The sequence below is a fragment of the Paramisgurnus dabryanus genome, chromosome 3 (genome assembly GCF_030506205.2).
Source record: "Paramisgurnus dabryanus chromosome 3, PD_genome_1.1, whole genome shotgun sequence".
In the NCBI taxonomy this organism is placed as follows: Eukaryota; Metazoa; Chordata; class Actinopteri; order Cypriniformes; family Cobitidae; genus Paramisgurnus; species Paramisgurnus dabryanus.
The window spans coordinates 5,423,968-5,447,568 of record NC_133339.1 but is presented as its reverse complement, the minus strand read 5'-3'; positions in this window follow the sequence as shown (position 1 = coordinate 5,447,568).

The following is a 23,601-nucleotide window of genomic DNA, read 5'->3' as shown; positions in this document are numbered from 1 at the left end:
AGGCCTATATGTTAAGATGTGTTTTAAATTAGGACATCTTAAATATGCATTTTTCCTGTCTGTGACTGCACCATACAATACACGAAAGTCAAGGACATACTCAGTCACATAAATAACGGCTACATGGCTTCTTTTTTCATTACGCTTGTGTCTCAATACTCTTGGGCTCTAATTATATTTGGTCACACTGTGACATCTAGTGGACAACAAGAAACTTTACAATAAATGGTTCCTACACAAAGTCTCATAGGTAGACTTTACTGATGTTGGGTCCCTAGTCAATTCAATAGTATTGGGGCCCCAACTATGCACCCTTTTACTAACGCAACCCTTATTTTTCTCTTTCGAATCACTCAAACTTTTTATCGTTTTCTAAGTTAAAGTGACAAGGAAAAATAAGCTTAATATACAAAGATACTCAGCAATTAAACAAATAATTAAGGAATAATTGATGACGGGCGATTGAATTATAAAAAATCATGCATTGCTCACTCAAGGTGGTGACGTTACACTGGGACTCGAGCCCAGAGACTTGTGAGCATCTCTGCACCTTAGCAGGGGGACAAAAGGAACAAGTGCTACTTTGTCCCAACAGGAATTCCTTTAAACCCAATTTACATTAAAACTGAACAACTCTGAGAACAACAAACATTAAGATGCAAATTAGAAAGACAACTTTTAATTAGATTCAAATCATCGCTTTAGAAATTTACATTATAAAATAACTTTTCTGATCCACTTCCAATGTTGACTAGTGTAGTATGTTGAATTGACATGCATGCAAAACCAAGTTGTTTTAACTTCATGCTGCATTTTTTTTTTACATTGTACTTGCCATGTTCGAAAAAAGCTTTTAATAACTGAGGTAAACGATGACCAAATAACATGATACAGGTTATAAGCCCCTGAAATAAACATCATTCCATTATTTACTCAGCCTTATGTTGTTTTAAAACATAACAGTTTTTAATTTTCCTATCAGGAACTAAATCCTTGGCCGGGTTTCCCAAAAGCATCTTAAGGCTAAGTTGATCATAAAAATGATCGTATGAATCATCTTAAAATTACGGGCCGTTTCCCAAAAGCTTCGTAACTTAAGTAGCCCTTGAAAATCATCGTAGATCTACGAGTGCTCTGGAGTAATCGTTCATACATAAGTGCATCGTAAGACAGCAGTGTTACAAGGTCACCTGCAGGACAACCGGCAAATTGCACTCCAGCAATGACGATAATGTAATGTTTTAAATCTATATTTATTTATTGGGTTCTTCTTTGTTTATTTGTTTAAATTACTTTAATATAATATATTTAAAATTAAAATGAGAAATCTACGGAGCCCTTCTGATGACATGGTAAAACTTTTTTTTTTAAATCGTGGCCACGAATTAGCAATTCGTTCCCACGAATTATTAAATCGTGCGCACGTTTTAGTAATTCGTTCCCTCGTTTAAGCTAAATCGTGCGCACGATTTAGTAATTCGTTCCCTCGTTTAAGCTAAATCGAGCGCACGATTTAGTAATTCGTTCCCTCGTTTAAGCTAAATCGTGCGCACGTTTTAGTAATTCGTTCCCTCGTTTAAGCTAAATCGTGCCCACGTTTTATTAACTTGTTCCCTCGATTAAGTTAAATCGTGGCCACGTTTTATGAATTAGTGCCCAGAATTTCATTTAAACCATCTGGACATTAACACAACGCTAACAAGATCAAATTCACTCTAGCCATTATTAATGACGCATCCTTAATGCAGTTTAATAAATTCCTGCCAAGAATTTCATTAAAATCATCGGAATAGTGACGCTTATTGCAGCTCAATGCATTAATACATTGTTATTAAGTATAAAATTCATACACCTTATGGCTTCTGTATATATACAGTTTAATTAACTCCTTCACAGAATTTCATAAAATATATTGGGACATAACGTGAGCTAACGCATTGATACAGTGCTATATAAGGATCAAATTCATACATCTTGGGTCTTAAACCGTTTTATTCATTCCTGCCCGGAAAATTAAAAAAACAATAATCGGGAAATTAACATGACCCTTAACGCATAAATACAGTGCTATTTAAAGATCAAGATTAATCTATTTACCTTATTAATGAGCCATACTTCATATACAGTTTTATTAATTCCTGTGCAGAATAAAAAAAAACCTTAACACAACCTTTAGGACATTAACATGACGCTTAATGAATGCTAATGCATTAAATACAGTGCTTTTAAGATCAAAATCACTTTATTAATAAGTCACATATTCCTGCACAGAATTAAAAAACATATTGGGACATTAACGTGACGGAGTAATAAATTAAACTAAATAATTCAGTGGCTTAAATGTCACTAAAATAAAATAACTTAATAAAATCTCTTTATGTCACTTGGGTGATTTTTTTTAGTTAGACAAACCAAAATAAATGACAAAAAAAGAAAAAGAAAATTTGTGTAATTATTTGTAATTATTGTGTAAATATTATTAAGGTGTATACATCAAATAAAATAAGTATTTAACCAACAGATTATTTCTAATAAATATAATATATTTGTTGTAAATTGACGCATACAAAATGCAGTTTTATAAACTCCTGCCTAGAATTTCATTAAAATCATTGGAACATGCTTATCGCAGCTCAATGCATTAATATAAAATTCATACTATGGGTCGTGTACTCATTGATACAGTGCCAAGGATCAAATTTATACAGTTTTATTAATTCTTGCCCAGTAGGCTATTTAATAACCGGGACAATAACGTGACGCTTAACGCATTAATAAAGTGCTATTTAAAGATCAAGTTTACTATATACCAATGAGTCATACTATAGCCTAGTTTTATTAATTCCTGCGCAGAATTTAAAAAATATAGCTTAATGCATGCTAATACATTAAATACAGTGCTATTAAAAGATAAAAATCACTATAAAACTTATTAATGAGTCATATACATATTCCGTTTTATTTAGCCACGTCAGGCAAAATGTCAAAAGGTTTAAGGGTTGACGAATAAAAAAATTGGCATGGACTAAACAGTTAAGCGGCCGGTGTTGTGTGGAAGTCTGTTCCCCCTATGTTTCCCTTTAGTGTAGTGTTTATTCTTTATATACATTGAAAGTTTTAATGGCTACTGAGATGTACATGTGTGCATTTATGTAATGTATCTTGACTATTCTTGATTGTAAGTCAATTATTTTTACAGTATGAATCATATTATATGTATAATATATATTTATTATGTTTGGAAACATAACAGTTTAAAAACAAACAGTAGAGAAAAAAAGAAAAGAAAAAGACAGGCTATATGTTAAAAGACATAAAACTGTCAAATATGAAATATTTAATAAATTGTATAATAGAATACATGATATTATTGCTTTTTAGTATAACCAATTGAAATCTTTAATCTTTCTAAATAAATTATAAATGTAACGTGATGAAAACGCTATAAACATAGAGGGAACAGACTTCAATGAGGAACAAACAGTGGCGCCGTCTTTGATTCATTAGTTCTGATACCAAATAAAGTCAACTGCATAAATAGTCCTGTATCCATTGCAAACATATTTTATTATAAGTCTTAAAAATGTCCATAACATAAAATCATTGTCAGCATACCATAGTTTGACTAGTACTGCGCTGCGCTGATTTCTAAAGACTGCGACGATAGCGTTTTGCGCTCAAACAACGCTAAGAGAGAGCTTACGAATGGTCCAGACCAACCTTACGAAAGTGTGACTCTACAGAAGATATAATAAGCGTACAAACGTTTTGGGAATCGTGCCATAGAGTTAAGAGAGAGGTTAAGGAATAGGTTAAGGACTACTTAGCGATAAGAACGTTTTGGGGAACCGGGCCCTGTTAGTTAAATACTTATTTTATTTGATTATATTATTATTTGTATACACCTAAATAATATCTGTACATATTACACAAAATTTCTGTTTATTTTTTTATATTAAATCATCTATTTTGGTTTGTCCAACTAAAAAAAATCACCCAAGTGACAAAGAGATTTTATTAAGTTATTTTAATTATTCATTTTAGTGATATTTAAGCCACTGAATTATTTAGTTTAATTAGTTACTGCGTCACGTTAATGTTCCAATATGTTTTTTTAATTCTGGCCAGGAATAAATAAAACGGTATATGTATATAACTTATTAATAAGGTATATAGTGATTTTGATCTTTTAATAGCACTGTATTTAATGCATTAGAATGCATTAAGCGTCATGTTAATGTCCCTAAGGTTGTGTTTAGTTTTTTTTTATTAATAAAACTGTATATGAAGTATGACTCCTTAATAAGGTATATAGTAAACTTGATCTTTAAATAGCAATGTATTTATGCGTTAAGCATCATGTTAATGTCCGGATGTTTTTTTTATTATTCCGGGCAGGAATGAATAAAACGCTTTAAGACCCAAGATGTATGAATTGATCCTTATATAGCACTGTATCAATGCGTTATCTCACGTTATGTCCCAACGTTTTTTTTTTTTTTAATTCTGGGAAAGAGTTAATAAAACTGGATTTATACACGACCCAGGTGTATGAATTGTATCCTTAATAGCAATGTATGAATGTATTGAGCTGCGATAAGCGTCACTATTCTCATGATTATAATTAAATACTGGGCAAAAATTTATAAAACTGATTTTAGTATGCGTCATTAATAATGTGTATAGTGAATTTGATCTTTTAATAGATGTGCATTGTGTTAATAATGTCCCGATGGTTTAAATGAAATTCTGGGCACTAAAACGTGGGCACGATTTAGCTTAAACGAGCGAACGAATTACTAAAACGTGGGCACGATTTAGCTTAAACGAGGGAACAAATTACTTAAACGTGGGCACGATTTAGCTTAAACGAGGGAACGAATTTCTAAAACGTGGGCACAATTTAGCTTAAAGTGCCCGTATTATGAAAAACTCACTTTTTCTGGGTTTTGGGGTGTTATTTTGTGTCTCTGATGCTCCCACACGCATACAAACTTGGAAAAAAATCCATCCATGCTGTTTTGAGTGAGATACAGGTTTCTGAATGTCCTCTGCCTTGAGTCTCAGATTGCGCGAGTTAAAACTCAGCTCCGTTGTGACGTAACAAAAAGTTTCGTCACATTCAGTTTGAATTTTCCCGCCCACCACCCCACTCGCAGGTCTCCACCCACCAGGTAGCTAGAGAGCATAGAGCAGTCACTTGAATGAGACCCTCTGTGCTGTTATCATCTCTCACGGAAATAACAGCGCTATTTGGATATTATGGATTATACTCCCACCTACTTTTAAAAACAAAGTTTTAACGCGTGATTATTGGAACCCGGAGTAATCTTATATACAGTGTGTTACGACGCAAACAGTCCTCAGATTGTAGGCGATAAGACCTTCATGCGAAATCTGATGTAAACAACAGACTATGTATCTATATTTCACGGATTATACGCATTTGTGGAAAAAAATGGTAATTGGATGTATTTTATTGGACTTTCATGGATCATTCACACATCTGAAACAGACTGGATTCGATTCGCGATCGCGTTGTTTCATCACAAAGGTAAGAAGTCACGTTATATTTTGCATGTTGTCATCTTCTGTCACAAAATACTACATTTATGATGCTAGAGCTAAAAGCTTTTTGCCAAACTAACCGAGACCGTACGCCCCGGCTTTTCTGACGAGGCGAGCCTCTAATAACTTTACGGTCCGCATAGATATATACACGGTCCGGACCTCCCGCTAGCTTCTAGCAATTAGCACGCGGTCCACAAGCAGTATACATCCCCCGCCGGGTCTTAATTTCTGTCATTTGCGAAAATAATGCGTTTGAAAATGTTTATAACGGGAATATGTTAGTATTGTCCAGGGAAAACGAGTGTATTGTTCAGACTGCTACATCACAATTTACGCTGGAATATTTGTGTGTCATGATGAGTTTGACACACCGAGACCGGGCCTTACCGCCCCGGCTTTTCTGACGAGGCTAACCCCCGAACGGTCCGGACCTCCCGCTAGCTTCTAGCAATTAGCACGCGGTCCACAAGCAGTATACATCCCCCGCCGGGTCTTAATTTCTGTAATTTGCGAAAATAATGCGTTTGAAAATGTTTTATAATGGGAATATGTTAGCATTGTCCAGGGAAAATGAGTTTATTGTTGTGACTGCTAACGTAACATCACAATTTACTCTGGAATCATTGTGTGTCATGAGTTTCTTTTCCTGTAGTGTACTTATTAGTGATACTTTTCTGCATGATTTGTCTGTTGGCAACATAAACCGTTAATAATAATAATAATAATAATATATAAAATAATAACACAGTATGGTCTGTACTGCTCACGATACCACTGAGCATGCGCACGGGCACATGACGTTAGTAGTGGGGCGTGATCAAAGGAGCAGCAGCTCATAAATATGTAAGACTAGCTCAAAACGGCACAATCTGAACTGCCCTGAAACAGAGGCTACTAGAGATGGGTAACAATCTTTTCCTACAAGCTATTTCGAGCAAACAACTTTTGAAACATGCTTGATGGAACTCATACACCTATATAACTTGTGGAAAAGCAGTCATAAGATGGGCACTTTAAACGAGGGAACGAATCACTAAAACGTGGCCACGATTTAATAATTCGTGGGAACCAATTGCTAATTCGTGGCCACGATTTAAAAAAAAAGTTTTACCATGTCATGAGACGGGCTCGGTAGAAATCAAATTTATGACTAAACATAAAATAATAAAGAAGAAAACATATTTGGTAAATTTTGGTAAAAGTTGGTACTTGCAAATTGATAAATGGTTCCTACCAATTGCTTCTATAATTAATCTACAGTAAAAATAATTGTTTTCAAGTGAAATGGCATCTGATTAAGGAAAGCAAATAAATATGTACAGTACAATGAAATAATCCCTAATAATAAATAAACATAGAAAATAAAAAACAAATAATAATAATAATAATAATCTAAACTACTCCATAAACAACACATCCTCACCCCATGTCGTCAATATTTGACGACACTTGACCATTCGTCAATATGTGACGGGGAGGGTATACCTTTCGCGTCATTTTTTGACGAACTGGGGACTTCAATACTATTACGTCCTTTGTATTCTCTTTCCTATTTTCTTACCATTTTCGCGTCGGTTTAGGGTTAGATTACGCAAAATTAAACAGTGTACGCGAAATTAAACAGTGTACGCGAAATTAAACAGTTGTCACCTGGCGTTGGGGTTAGAAACAGTTGTCACCTGGCGTTGGGGTTAGAGTTAGGTTTGGGTAGGGATGTCATTATGTAAATCTAACCCTAAACCGACGCGAAAATGGTAAGAAAATAGGAAAGAGAATGCAACGGACGTAATAGTATTGAAGTCCCCAGTTCGTCAAAAAATGACGCGAAAGGTATACCCTCCCCGTCACATATTGACGAATGGTCAAGTGTCGTCAAATATTGACGACATGGGGTGAGGATGGGTTGCCATAAAATGCAGAAGGCATTTCGCAATGGGACGAGTCCTAACTAAATACTGAAAATAATGTTTCATTATGCACAAATTATTTAAACATTTAAATAATTTCAAACAAATAATTGTTTAATGACTACATTTTTAATGACTACATTTTATAATATTTAGTCATTAAACAATAATGAAAAATATTATAAAAAACGTTCAGTGCACATCAGCTGATCCTTAGCCTAAACAAGCTTCTGCTACAAATTCGAGTCATTCTAAAGGTGACATTTCAGCACTTGACAAAGGGATAGCGACTCGTAAGTAGCACTTAAAACCCAGCTGGGAGCGATCGTTTCACATGCATCTTTGGGAAACGCACGTAAATGAACAACGAATGTTCGTTAAGTAGCTCGTAGAAAGCGCACTTAAGTGCTAAGTTCAATCGTTATCGGGATGATTTATGTATGATTTATGTCAGTCATATTTAGAATCAGTGCAGGTTGATGTTAGTTTATGAATTGGGCTATGCATGCATGCTACAGTATGTTAAGATTTAATTGAAAAGTAAAAAAAATTTGATTTATATAATGTATAATGAGAAATCTGTTTTGTTAGTATTCCAACAGTAAACTTTGACCAAACATACATTTTGACGCAATAATGAAGAGTTTTGGTCATCATTGCTACAACTGTGTAATTGTTTTTTATTTTTTTTTACTAAAGATAAATCAAATATCTTAAGGACTTGAAACTGTATAGGCGAGTAATATATGTATATGAATTTAATATATTATTCCAAATAAATCAAATAATACTGGTCCTATACAAAAATGCATCACAATGCTCTTGTCACATCATCACTGAAGTCTAAGCCCCCTAAGAATGAAATCCTAGAACCGCCTTTGCTGACAATGTTGTCATTGCTGGGAATGCAAATCGGAATCAGGGCTTTGAGAAAATCACTTTGATATGTTTGTCCTACATGTCCTTCTCCCCAGAGCAAACAAATTCATGCAAAAATATGACCGACAACAACACATAGACACATTTGGAGTTTTGATCATAATGTCTATCTGAAAGACTATCAGTTTGAAGTTTTTTCTTATTTCTTAACACCTAAAGTATACTTATATGTATGTTCAAGGCTTAAAGGAAAACACCAACGTTTTTCAATATTTTACTTTGTTCTTCTGTCAACTTAATTAAAATGAATGAATACATACCTTTTATATATATATTATAATATATATTAGCTTAGAAAGATTCAGAGAGACTCGGACACACCAGCAGACGACAGTTTTCGCTCACAAATAATAAGCAAAATATTCTGTAATACTGGATGTTAAATGATCAACTTCAAGTTTATTTATGAAGAGATACTGTAAAACAATTAAACCTCAGGTGGTGTTATTAACTCAAATTTGACCCTCAGGTTGAACTGGTTACAGACATGAAACTCTTGGTGCTCCTAATCTCTTCATCACAAAGGGTTTTGCACTATTAGCCTTCAGGCTCACATCATTGGGTATACGCTGAATATATATATATATGCTTCTGGCTGTAAAAGTGCCCTGGTCATTGGAGATTCTATACTCAGGAACACTAACATTGAGGCACCAAACACCATAGTCGACTGTATACCGGGAGCCAGAACGTCTGACATTAGATCCAAACTTAAAGTGCTGGCTAATGCTAAGCGGAAGTTTTCTAAGATTGTTATTCACGCCGGCACGAATGACACTAGGCTCCGCCAGTCGGAAATCACCAAAGATAATATTAAGGAGATGTGTGAAATTGCAAAAACAATGTCAGACAATGTAATATGCTCTGGTCCCCTCCCCGCCAACCGGGGAGATGAAACACATAGTAGATTAGTGTCTCTCAATGGATGGATGTCAAAGTGGTGCCCTCAGCATAACGTAGGGTTTATAGACAATTGGAAGCATTTCTGGGGAAGACCATTTCTCTTAACCCGAGATGGCCTTCATCCGTCATCGGAAGGAAGTGCTATACTCACTAAAAATCTGATCAATAGTCTTAATTCTGATATAGTCTGACTATCCAGGGCCCAGGTCAGGAAACAGACGGATCGGCTTAACCGTCCATCTGTTAGCTGCCGTGATATGTCAAGACCACTTATATCCCAGCACTTCGAGTCAATCTTACCGAAATATCAGCACATTTCAACTGTATCTGTTCCCCGAACAAATAAATACAGGGCACCGCTTGTTACATCTGGTACAAATCTGATTCAAATAAAATTAGAAAACAATACATTAACAGATGAATCTCGAATCTTAAAATTCGGCCTTCTTAACATTAGATCGCTTACCAATAAAGAACCTATTGTCAATGAAATAATTACAGACCAAAACTTAGATGTACTCTGTTTAACAGAAACCTGGCTTAAAGCAGACGACTACATTAGTTTAAATGAATCCACCCCACAAGACTATTATTATAAACACGAACCTCGATTAAAGGGGAGAGGGGGTGGTGTAGCTACAATATACAACACAATGTTTAAAGTAAACCAAAAATCTGAGCTAAAATTTAAATCATTTGAAGTAATGTTGTTAAATATGGAAATAACTGATCGTAACCACAAACAGCTTTCTTTTGCTTTAGCGACAATCTATAGACCACCGGGCCACCATGCAGATTTCCTTAATGAAATAGCAGATTTCCTATCTGAGCTTGTAGTCACTGTAGATAAAGCTCTTATTGTTGGTGATTTTAATGTCCATGTGGACAACCCAAAAGACGCATTAGGACGTGCGTTTATAGATGTTCTAAATTCTCTCAATATTAGACAAAACGTGACAGGGCCAACGCATACTCGTAATCACACATTAGACTTAATTCTGTCACTCAGACTCAATATTAATGACGTCGAAATATCACCTCAGAGTGATGCAGTTTCTGACCATTACCTTGTGTCATACACTGTACTTCTAGATAGGATCACTCAATCTACAACATGCTACCGACTAGCCAGAACAATAATTTCCACCACTAAAGATAGCTTTATTAGCACTCTTCCAGACCTGTCCCAAATGAAACATGTAGCAGATAACTGTGACGATCTAGATATTGAAATAGAAAACCTAAACAATGTCTGTTCTAACACATTGGATGCCGTTGCTCCCATTCGAAAAAAGAGATTCAAAGAAAAACCGCCAGCTCCATGGTATGACCATCACACAGCAGCCCTTAAAAAGGCAGCTAGAAAAATGGAAAGAAATTATAGAAGCACAAAGTTAGAAGTATGGCGCGCAGCATGGAAACAGAGTGTTAAACACTACAGACAGGCTATTAAAACCGCCAGATCTACATATCTTAGCAAGCTTATAAATGAGAATCATAATAACCCTCGTTTCCTCTTTAGCACAGTTGCGAAACTGACTAGAAACAAAGAACAAACAGAAACCAATAGTAAACTTCAACACAATAGTAACGACTTCATGAACTTCTTTTCTAACAAAATTTCGGCTATTAGGGAAAACATCGTAGCTACCCAGGCAGCCACCACTCTACCCATTAGTTCACTTAACACTAGACTACCATACGAACATCTTGATTCATTTAAACCTACTACAATAGATGAGCTCTCTAAACTAGTCACATCATCCAAATCATCGTCCTGTATATTAGACCCCATTCCCACAAAACTACTTAAAGAAGTATTCCCTGCAGTGTCAACCCCGGTTCTAAATATCTTTAACTCATCGCTAGAAATAGGATACGTTCCAACAGCTTTCAAACTAGCAGTTATTAAACCGCTGATTAAAAAACCACAGCTTGACCAAGGAGAACTTAATAACTTTAGACCAATCTCAAATCTCCCTTTTCTTTCGAAAATATTAGAAAAGGTAGTGGCAAGCCAGTTATGCACATTCTTGACAAATAATAGTACATATGAAAAGTTCCAATCAGGATTCAGGCCCCACCATAGCACAGAGACAGCGTTGCTTAGAGTTACAAATGACCTCCTATTAACATCCGATCGTGGAGAAATCTCAATTCTTATATTACTAGACCTTAGTGCAGCATTTGACACAATAGACCACAGAATCCTACTCAATAGACTAGAAAACTATGTTGGTATCAGTGGTCAGGCGCTAGCCTGGTTTAGGTCATATCTATCCAATCGCTATCACTTTGTTTATGTAAATGAGGAAGAGTCATATCACTCCCTGGTTAAATACGGTGTACCGCAGGGATCAGTTTTAGGTCCTATCCTGTTCTCGTTATACATGTTACCCCTAGGAGACATTATCAGGAAACATAACATAAGTTTTCACTGCTATGCGGATGATACCCAGCTTTACATCTCCTCGCATCCCAGCGAAACACACACGTTTTCTAAGCTAAAAGACTGCATTAGCGATGTTAGTGACTGGATGGCACATAACTTTCTTAAGCTCAACTCCAATAAGACAGAGGTACTTATTATTGAACCAAATCGCTACAAACATAATATGTCAGATTACAAATTGCACATAGATGGCTGTACTGTGGTGCCATCTTCCACGGTTAGGAACTTAGGTTTTTTTATTTGACAGCAACTTATCCTTTGATAGTCATATCGCCAACGTCTGCCGCACAGCATTCTTCCATCTTAGAAATATCTCAAAAATACGCCATATACTGTCTACATCTGACGCAGAGAAGCTTATTCATGCTTTTATGACCTCTAGAATAGACTATTGTAACTCGCTACTCGGGGGATGCCATTCAAATCAGGTCAACAAGCTTCAGCTAGTTCAATACGCTTCTGCAAGGGTACTTACTCGATCTAAGAAGTATGACCACATAAGCCCAATTCTGGCATCTTTACACTGGCTACCAGTTAAATATCGCATCCAATTTAAAATATCACTAATCACCTACAAAGCTTTAAATGGCTTAGCACCCTCATATCTTAGAGAATTACTATCAGAATACAATCCATCACGCACACTACGGTCGCAAAATTCTGGCCTATTGATTATCCCTAGACTATCAAAAGTGTCTAAAAGTGGAAGATCCTTTTCCCACTTAGCCCCTAAGCTCTGGAATGATTTACCAACCGATATCCGAGAATCAGACACAGTCGATCATTTTAAATCTAGACTTAAAACTTTTCTCTTCAACAAAGCATTCGCATAATTTGTCTAGTAAAGGTTCTTAACTCGCAATAGTTATTTTCACGGAACAAAGCACTCACGGTCATAACACAGACCAACCAAATAAATAAATAAAAACCTTTTCTGCATGAACACTTAAAATGAATTGCATTAAATAGTTTGCCACCGTTTGCCACTGAACCTGCATTAACGACGACAGTGGGGCTTCCGGCCTTAGTCAAATGGTTTGGCACGTATGGTCGGGTTGCGATTTTGGTGCTTTTGTGTGTCTTGTGAATAGTATGCCATACAGACCCGTTTGCCACTGAACCTGCATTAACGACGACAATGGGGCCTCCAGCCTTAGTCAAACGGGTTGGTATGTATGGTCGGGTTGCGTTTTTCGCGCTTTCGTGTGTCTTGTGAATAGTATGCCATACAGACCCGTTTGCCACTGAACCTGCATTAACGACGACAGTGGGGCTTCCGGCCTTAGTCAAACGGGTCAACACGTATGGTCGGGTTGCGATGTTTTTTTGGCGTTTTCTTCTGGTCCTGTAAATGGTATACAATATAGACCCGTTTGCCACTGAACCTGCATTAACGACGACAGTGGGGCTTTAGGCCTTAGTCAAACGGGTCGTCAGGTTTCATTTTCTCTTAAAGATCGGAAGGTGACCCTTATTTACCATATATACCCTCGCATTGGGCCCCCAATTTGCTAAATCCTCAACTGTGGATAACATAATTATGCCGCAATATTTAGTCTGTCTGGAACTAAGCTGAGTTAAACCACATCACTGTGTGACACTTCAATACATATGAACGGCCGCTACGCTAATACGATTTTGTTTTTCTCTCCCTGTCTCGTCCTCGACCCGAGGACGAGACAAACAGACCCAGTCCCGGTAGATGTGAAAGTCGGCACACCTCTGATCTACTGGCTGTCCTTCAACGTTACGCCCAGCTGATACCTGACCAACGATCACCGGCAGAACCGCTTAATCTCCGCTAAATCTCCATTTCCGTTCTCCCAAGGGTTTTTCCCTCCTAGGACTTATTTTTCCTCGGATAAAAGCCCGGGGTTTTTTTTTTTTCTCCTAGGGGGTTTTTCACCCCGGGGAGGCAGCCTTTTTGGGCTTTATCTAGCTTCCTCTTCTATACGTTGCTTTAGTAATACGTGCAATTATAATATTGAGTCATAGCCGCAGCAAATTTAACTGCTCATGCTATCATGTATTTTGTTGTGCTATCTGTCGTTTTCTGTGCTTTTCACTGCTTCTATTTATGTAAAGCTGCTTTGAAACAATTGACTTTTGTGAAAAGCGCTATATAAATAAAATTGAATTGAATTGAATTGGCTAGTTTGACCAGTTGTGGTTTAAAAGTGTATATTTGTTATTTTTCTTGTCAAAAATGACAATCGTTTTGCTAGATAAGACCCTTATGCCTCGTTTGGGATCATTTTAAGTCCTTTGAAACTCTGTTGAAAAAAACTGTTACGTGTTGAGTTAAGTATTAAATGTTGGGCTCTATTAAAGTCCATTAAAATGAGAAAAATCCTGCAATGTTTTCCTCAAAAAACATAATTTCTTCTCGACTGAACAAAGAAAGACATCAACATTTTGGATGACATGGTGGTGAGTAAATTATCTGGATTTATCTGGAATATTCCTTTAAGTTAGAAGGAGAATGCCTCTATGCCCAGCTGTATGGCACTGCCTTAGCACCTTCAGAATTACACTTTATTCTCTATGTGAATATAATTCATTCTAAATAAATATAATAATAATTATATAAATTATGATCAGAATAATTCAGATTATAATTTAACCATAGAGGTCAAAGAAACAAATTAAATAAATTGAATTATTCTTCTAGAAACGCTACGGATGGAAAGAACACGTGATCCTTCACCACGCCATTGGATACCTTCGTTGGGCCGATGGGTGGCATCTTACAATTCCATGACTATAACAAGGAAATTTGTGAGATCAGGTTGCATAAAAATTCTCTTAGCCAATCTTTCAGCCAATCAGATTCAAGAACCAGAAAGAACTGTTGTATAAATATTAGTTATCGCGCGTTTATAATCAAGATTAATTGCTCATTCTTTGCCAACTGAAGCAAATGCATTTCAGTTTTCACCATAAATGGCACATTTTGGAATACAAGGTCTATATTTTTTGCCTTTTTGTAGTTAAAAAATGCAAAGTGTCCAAAAACAGTTGGATGTGTTACAGAGTATTTCTGTCCCGAATGCAGTTTGTCAGTGTTTCGAAAAGTTTTTTTTTTTTTAAATAAGTGTCTAGCTGACCTTTCAGTGGTAAGCCATTAGTATCGGACATTCGGGTCAGTAAACAGTATTGTCAGTGTTGTATAAAGTGTTGACTCGTGACTCGCTCCTCCCGCAGTTTGTAACTCCCATGTACACTGGCTCTTTTTTAGTTACATTTGGAGCAGATTGATATCTCTGGTAAGATCCCCAGATCAGAAGATGATGAGCTGTGAATTTATGTGCTTTTTAGCCACATAATATGACTCCTTTAAATCGCGGGGGTGCATTGTGTTCAAATCATTCAAAGAACCAAAATCAATTATTCCGCTTATACCACGGTTACCACAAACATTGCTCTGGTGGTTATATTAAGACATTTGACAGGTCAGGTGTGCGTTTATTGAAAAATAATCAACACCCATGAAACATTTCTCAACCAATCAGAATATAGCATTCAACAGACCTGTGGCATAAATGGAAAAAAAGACATTTCTGAGCTAACTTTACGTTCCTTTTAAGGCAATGGACATCTGATAGAATTTTAGCTTGAGGAAACCAGATGCAAAAATAGCTTTGTATATAAACAATATATAAACTTTGCAACACAAACTATTTACAGTAAAGTAAAAGTAAGTAAAAACACCTAAAAACAGATAATGATGAGTTTATAGTTTACGAGTTTATGATGTTGAGTTTTCTTTTATACGTTACACATTATTTCAGAGTTTTTGTCCATGGTATTTCTTATGTGATCATTTGCATACATTACTGACTAATGAATGTAAAGTTTGCCTTAACATATAAAGTGTGTTTATGAGAGTGTTGACTGACTCGCCTTCACAGAAGAGATGAAGGACACAGGACATTAAGACACTTTGGAAATGATGGTTTTGAGATGACTAAATAAAACTACAAGCTTTCACATAAAAAATTAGAGATGAATTCACCTAAAGATTAACACCTAGCCTAACCTATCTGTTTTCTATGATGGATAAAAATCTACATCATTGTACAATTATTTAGGTTTAATAATAAATACAGCTGCATACAAAAATATATATTTTGCAGTTGTTTAAAAGTGAATATGAATTTTCTTTGCAGTGTTGAAGGTCAGAAAACATTGCACCCTTTCTTTTTGGTCGATTTTTTGAATGAAGTTTTATCTGAAATTTTGGAGTAATATTGTAATATTGTTCATGGAATGACAAAAAGATAATTTTACCTAAACACGTAGCCTACAAATAGTAAATTCAGAATAAAAATTTTGTAAAAGCATCTAAAAACCGATCAGTGCTTGATTTATTTATTCATGTAAATACACTGAGCTCACTTTATTGTCTTTTTTCAAGTGATCATTTGCATACATTACTAACAAATGTAAAGTTGGTGTTAACATATAAAGTGTGTTTTAAGAGAGTGCCGACTGACTCGCCCTTCACAGAAGAGATGAAGATTGTCGTGTTTGCTCTTCTCCTCTCAGCTCATTGTGAGCTGACAACAGCTTTGAAAAGACAACACTTTTATTTTAGCAATTCCACAATATGGACAAAAGCTCAAAGTCACTGCAGAAGCTCCTATGTAGACCTGTCCAGTGTTGACAGCCAGGAGGAAATTAAAGCGATAAACACTGCAAGTGGGCTTAGTGGTTCATACGGATCCAGCTGGGTTGGTCTGCGACTGATCTCTGCAAACAACTGGGGGTGGAGTGATGGAAGCCAGAGAAGTTTAATCATCTGGGCAGATGGACAACCAAATGATGCAGGCAATGATATCTGCACTGTAGTGCAAGGTGACAAATTGCGTGACAGGCAATGTACTGATTTATACTCGTACTTCTGCTACAAGTGGGACACTGAACTGATTGTGGTTAAAGAGAAAAAGAGCTGGGAGGACGCGTTACAATACTGCAGGACTCATCACACTGATCTGGCCAGTCTGCCTACAGATTTACATCTCATCCAAGCCAAACAAACCACTGCTGAGACATCAAGTGTGTGGACAGGTCTACGGTTCCTGGCAGGCTCATGGTTCTGGTTAAGTGATGAGGATCTGGGATACCTTCGTGTCCATCTGCCAGCCTGTCCTACCAATTACACTTACTGTGGATCTCTAAACCTAAAAACTCAGAGCTGGGAGAACAGAAACTGTATGGAGAAACTTAACTTTGTGTGCTATTAGAGAGGAGGGTGAGTTATGTTTATAAATCTGTTTTATGTTTGAATATTCGGTCTTTGCTATATGATTAATGTTATTTACTACTTTTTAATAAGTTTTTTTCCTTTGTCTTTTTCAAAGGCTTTAAGAAGATTGCATTGGAAAATATGACAAATTTAATAAGTTATGTCTAGGTAGCTAAATTATTATCTCTTAAAAGAAAAATAGGCTAAATTAGAAAAGCTTCAATTTGTGTCAAATCAGAAGTAATGCATAGGTGCATATTTGATCTGAATTTGTATTTTCTATATATTGTTAATGAATATAAAACATGCAATTTTTCTGTACTATTTTGTTTCCTGTGCTTTTATTTAATCCAAGTATAGTTTGATTTATGCCTGTGTATGTGATGATGCATAAAATTTATTGCAGTTATTGAATGCACTGTAAAAAAAATGCTGTAATATTGCAGCTGGTTCCCACTAACTTACTGTAAAAGATAAATACTGAAAATGTTTTATGTTCATTTAACTTTAAACAAACTGTTGCCAGTAAATAACATAAATGTAAAATATACAGTAAGTTACTGGCAGCTAGTTGTAATACACAGTAATACTGTAATTTCTACATCAGTAATGCTGCAATTTCTCATCAGTCTGTTAATGTTTAACTTATGTAGTGTAGCATGTGAACCTTTTGAAATGTCATGGTTTTCTGAATAAATTTGTCATAAAATGTGATCTAATCTTCATATAGGTATTGACAAACATAATGTGTCTAAAAATAATAACACAAAACAATTGTGATCTTTCCTATCTTTATTGAACACACGCATTTAACATTCAAAATGGCAGTGGAAAAAGTAAGTGAACCCTTAAAATTAATAACTGGTGACCACCCTAGCGAGTTCGAATGATGCCTTAAAATCTTTGGCATGGCTCACACTTAAAAATGATTTTCAAGAAAAAAAATTCTTAGTATTTTTGTTTTGTCTTCAGTAAAAATATCTAAAACTTATTAAATTAAGATGCTTTTTCTTAATGAGCAAAACCCAAGAAAATAAGTCTAGTTAGACCAAAAATATCAAATTTAAGTGATTTTGTGCCTAAAACAAGCAAAACAATCTGCCAATGGGGTAAGCAAAAAATCTTGAAAATGTTTCTTAAACACTACATTTAAGAAAAATTCATAAAAAATTAGCTTTCCCCATTGGCAGATTTTGCTTGTTTTATGCACAAAATCACTTAAATTGAATATTCTTGGTCTAAAAACTAGACTAATTTTCTTGGGTCGTTTTGCTCATCAAGAAAAAGCTTCTTAATTTACATTTTTTTTTAGATATTTTTACTGAAAATAAGACAAAAATACCAAGACACTTTTTTCTTGAAAATATTTTTTTGCAGTGCACATAAGCGTGTTCTTGTGCAGAGCAAACTCCAAAAGTTTGAGAGGTTTTATCAGTCAAAGTAGCTGTAATTGTTTTTAATAAAACCTTGACCACAAATGAGTCTAGGTTTTATCAATTGAATATCTGAAGATAAATGCATAAATTATAATCTATGAAGCTATAAATCTAGTGAAACTATGAAGAAAATTACATTAAATAATTGTATGGTTTTCACCTGCAATGCCTTATAAAAGAAACCCTTGATCTTTAACTTCCTGTTAAAATATATCACATATATTATTTTCTGAAACACTTTACAATAATGTGACTCATATGTGCTGTACTATACAAAGTAGGATGAGTTACAGAGAGAGGAGAAAAGTTTAGCTTTTAAACTACCAGCAATAATAATAATTGACACTCAGTCCTCAAAAAGCCGCGGTGCATAAATTCTCTAAACACCACATATGCAAAACGCTTCTCTATTCACTTGTGTTTTATGATGCACACCAAAGGAAAGGCGCAGTTGATGTATAATACAGCAGCCAATGTCTCATCTATGTATTTATTATGTCTATAGTTGTTGGGACCCAGCGACTCCACGGCATAACATTAGTACTTATAGACCCCTTCAAGATTTGTAAACATTGAATGATTATCGGGTGCGCGCGCAGCATGGGGTCAAACTGTTATACTATCCTGGCTTTATAATTTAACCTAACAGAGCTGAAAAATGATGACTTACCTCAAATGAAGTGAGCACTACAAACACAAACCTCTTTGATATTTGCATTGTCCCAGTCTGCACGTTAATTGCTTGCAGCCGCAGATGTTGTATTTTTTTGTTTTTGAGATTCTGCATGAAGCGCGAAAACGTAAAGGAAGACCTGATGCGATTTTCAAAGCCCACGACGCAAGTAAGCATTTTTGACGATACCGAATAATACGCAACTCAATCTGCTGTAATTACTTTTCTGACCCCGACATGCGCAGTGGGAACCGCCTGTGACGTGAACCTTGAAGGGGTCTATAGGGGCGGATTCTCAAACAGAGTTTAGATTAATCCAGAACTAGGTCTTAGTTTTATTAGGACATTTTTACCCTCTTAAGTGTGCTTATAGGCACCCCCTTTGCACCCTTGATGCGTTTTTCTGTGATTTTCGGTCTACGCACTTTAGCAACCTAGAAGTCCTAGCGAAAAAGCGTTTCACAAGTTCACACTGATGGTCAACTTCTCTTCCTATTTCTGGCATGACGTTCGCGTCTGTCGACCATCATGGACTCATGTAAAGACTACACTACATGATGCCATTAAAGGCAGATGCTCTGAGGAAGTAGGCCACACAAATTTCAAGTGTTGTGTCATTTGAAATGGCTCTAATTATATTTGGTCACACTGTGACATCTAGTGGACAACAAGAAACTTGACACTAAAAATGAAACTTCAAGTGCAGAATGTACTGATGTTGGGTCCCTTGTCAATTCAAATGTAGTGGGGCCCTATGCACCCTTTTAGTAATGCAACCCTTATTTTTCTCTTTCAAAGCACACAACCTTTTTATAGTTTTTCTAAATTAAAGTGACAGGAAAAAAAAGCTTAATATACAAAGAAAGTTAGAAATAATTGATGACAGGCCATTGTTGACGGGCCATTGTATTATTAAAAAATAATGCATTGCATATCCAAGGTGGTGTCGTTACACTGTGGGTGTGCATTTTTTTCACCAAAACATATATTTTTTTAATAATTCAGAGTACTTATACCACTTATACCATGGTTACCACAACAATTGCTCTGGGGGTTTAAGATAACCACCAAAATAAAATAATGAGGAAAGAAGCCATGTTGCAGTTGCTTATGACTGAGCTTGACTTTGTGTTCATTCTGAACTCATTGACAAATGCCATACTTACATGTCTCTAGCATGTCTTGTTTCAGTAGACTGCATACTCTGGAGCTCATTTGAAGGCTTGTTATGTCTTGTTTCAGAAAAGCAAGTGGGACACTCCGAAATGGGACCTTTGGATGCAACATTCTTTTACAGGAATCTATTTATTTAACTGGTATGAAACTGCTGACGCTTTGACATAGCACCATACTACTTCCTGTTTCCTTTTTCACTTTGACCATAAGCTGCAAATTACTGCTTTCAACCCCGTCAGTTGAGACGAGAGTAACACAAAGGTGATTCAAAAGTAACAATAGTGCAGGCTGGGTTCTTTTTTTATTAAATATACACAGAGAAAGTCGTCACCTTAGCAGCGGGACAAAAGGAACAAGTGCTACTCTTGTCCCAACAGGAACTCCTTTAAACCCGATTTACATTAAAACTGAACAACTCTGAGAACAGACAAAATTTAGGATGTGTTACCGCACTCAACAACCAGTAGAGAATGAAAATTTATGTGACATACATTTAGAAAGACCACTTGTAATTAGATTAACTCTTTCCCCACCATTGACGAGATCAATTAAGAGAAAACGCTTTCCCGCCAATGACGAGATTTTCCGTCTTTCCGCAATACCGCTATTATCCACCAGGTGGCGCCCTTCCGCAACTTTTTAAAACCGGAAGTATTGCCCTATGGCAAGCGGCTGCATGTCCGTGTCTGTTTTAAAGATCGCTCTGAATGGGATCTCTATGAAAAGTCCGTCATAAAAATGGAATTATCTCTGCTTTTTGCTCAAAATATGGTGTTTTTGCAAAAACCTACCCATATTCAAAAGCTGATTGCAGAAGAACCACTAAAGGTAGGATGAAACGTGTTTTTTTTTTTTTTTTTTGAAAGCAGAGGGTCTGTTCTTTCATTTGGTATATTGTATGTTTATATATTTAAAGAAGAACATTTTCTGGAAGGCATTAAACTTTGGTGAAAATCATGAAAAACGCTGGCGCTGGCTAGCAACTTTTTTTAAAAAACGCTGGCGGTGAAAGAGTTAAAATCACAGCTTTAGAAATGTATGCATGCAGAAATACACAGCATTTTTGTCAAATCAACATTTTTATGTTACTTTAACTTGATTTTATAAGCTGTCAACTTTTTTTACAAGCCAAAACTTATTAGTTAACATTAGAAGTGGATCAAAACCTCTTAGAAAAGTTGTCTTATAAAACCAGTTCCAAATTCACATTCCTGTCTTTGGCAACTTTGATGAACTTTTCTGATCCACTTTCAATGTTGACTTGTGTAGTATGTCGAATTGACTTGCAAGCAAAACCAAGTTGTTGCAACTTCATGCTGCATTTTTTTACAGTGTACCTACCATGCTCAAAAAAACTTTTCATAAGTAAAAAATAAATGATGACCAAATTACAAGGTAGAGTTTTTAGCAGCTCCGTCAAGAGTTGCGTGCTGAACATGTTGTCATTGTTTGGAATGCAAATCGGAATGTAGTCAGGGCTTTGAGAAAATCGCTTTGATACGTCCGACCCGCACATCCATCCATCCTTTGTTTGCAGCAAACAAATTCATGCAAAAATGTTACAGAAAACAACCCAAAGACAAATTTGGAGATTTGAATATAAGAGTCAGAAAAAAAAATCAGTTTGAAGTTTTTTTTTCTTTACACCTAAAGTATACTTATATGTATATGGAGTATGTTCAAGTGTCATTGATTTGTAAGATACAAACCAGTAACATATTTTTCTAAGGCATGTAAAATGCTTAAATGTCCTGGCTTTATCTAAGCCTGGGAAATCAAGCTTATATGTATAATTGTTTTTTTTTATATATATATAATTAGTTGAAATTTTAAAAACATATTAAGCACTTGCTGCTGATATAATAGCAAACTTTTTTAACGTTTTCATGATTTTATATCAGCTTTGTAGAAGAGCGATAATGAAACTTTGTTCCAATATATAATTCTTAACATTTCAGGTATGATGGTGTCAATGTTTAAAATGCACGCAAAGAAATACGCTTCACTGGTGCAGAATAAACACGAAGAGCTTGACCATGCAGTGCTCTATACAAGATGTGCAGAATGCATACCTCTCAACCTCGTATTTTAATCTTTCTATTTAAAAAATCCCACTGTCCATATTTGATGTTTGCTACATTCACCTCTAGTTTGTTTATCTGTAACATATCACTCAAACGACACCCGGCAAAAAAACAGCAACAAGTGAAAAGCTTCTTGAGGGAGGGTGGAAGATGATGAGCCGTGTGAAAAACTACAACCGCCACATGCACTAACCACACTTTTACTCTGGAGGTCGGAGAAGAACACAGACATGCTGGATTCATACAGCAATAAATTTACTGACTACCTCATATAAAGGATGAAAAAATGATTATCCAAATAGGGCTATCTATCTATCTATCTATCTATCTATCTATCTATCTATCTATCTATCTATCTATCTATCTATCTATCTATCTATCTATCTATCTATCTATCTATCTATCTATCTATCACCATTTTAAAGAGCAGTGAAGAAACTCTGCTCGGCTCCAAAGCGAAAAGGTGAATATGAAGGCGTAGCAGTCAGATGCAAATGCTGCATGCCCATGTGCATTGGTTCTTTTTAGTTGCACTCGAAGCAGATTCCCAGTTCGGGAGATGATGATCTCCTGTGAATTTGTGAAAAGTTTTGATGTGTTTTCATTAAGATTCTGGACAAAAAGTGTTTTGGAGGCATGAAAGTACATTTCTTTATCATATTTTGTTTTTTTTGGGGGGGGGGGGGGTCACTAAAGAATTTTAGCTTGAGGAAACGAGATGCAAAAATAACATTTGTGTATAAACAATATATCATCTTTGCAAGTCAAACCATTTAATAAGTGTTGCTAAGTAAAAGCATAAAAACAGATAATAATAGGTTATGGCTTTATTTCAGAGTTTTTCCATTGATTTTCTTATGTGATCATTTGCATACATTGATGACTAACAAATGTAAAGTGGGTCTTATTATATAAAGTGTGTTTTAGGAGAGTGTTGTCTGACTCGCCCTTCACAGAAGAGATGAAGATTGTCGTGTTTGCTCTTCTCCTCTCAGCTCATTGTGAGCAGACAACAGCTCTGAAAAGAAAACATTTTTTTTTTAGTAATGCCACAACATGGAGAGAAGCTCAAAGTCACTGCAGAGACTACTATGATGACCTGTCCAGTGTTGACAGACAGGAGGAAATTACAGCGATAAACACTGCAAGTGGAATAAGTGTTTCATACGGATACAGCTGGGTTGGTCTGAAAAAGATCTCTACAAACAACTG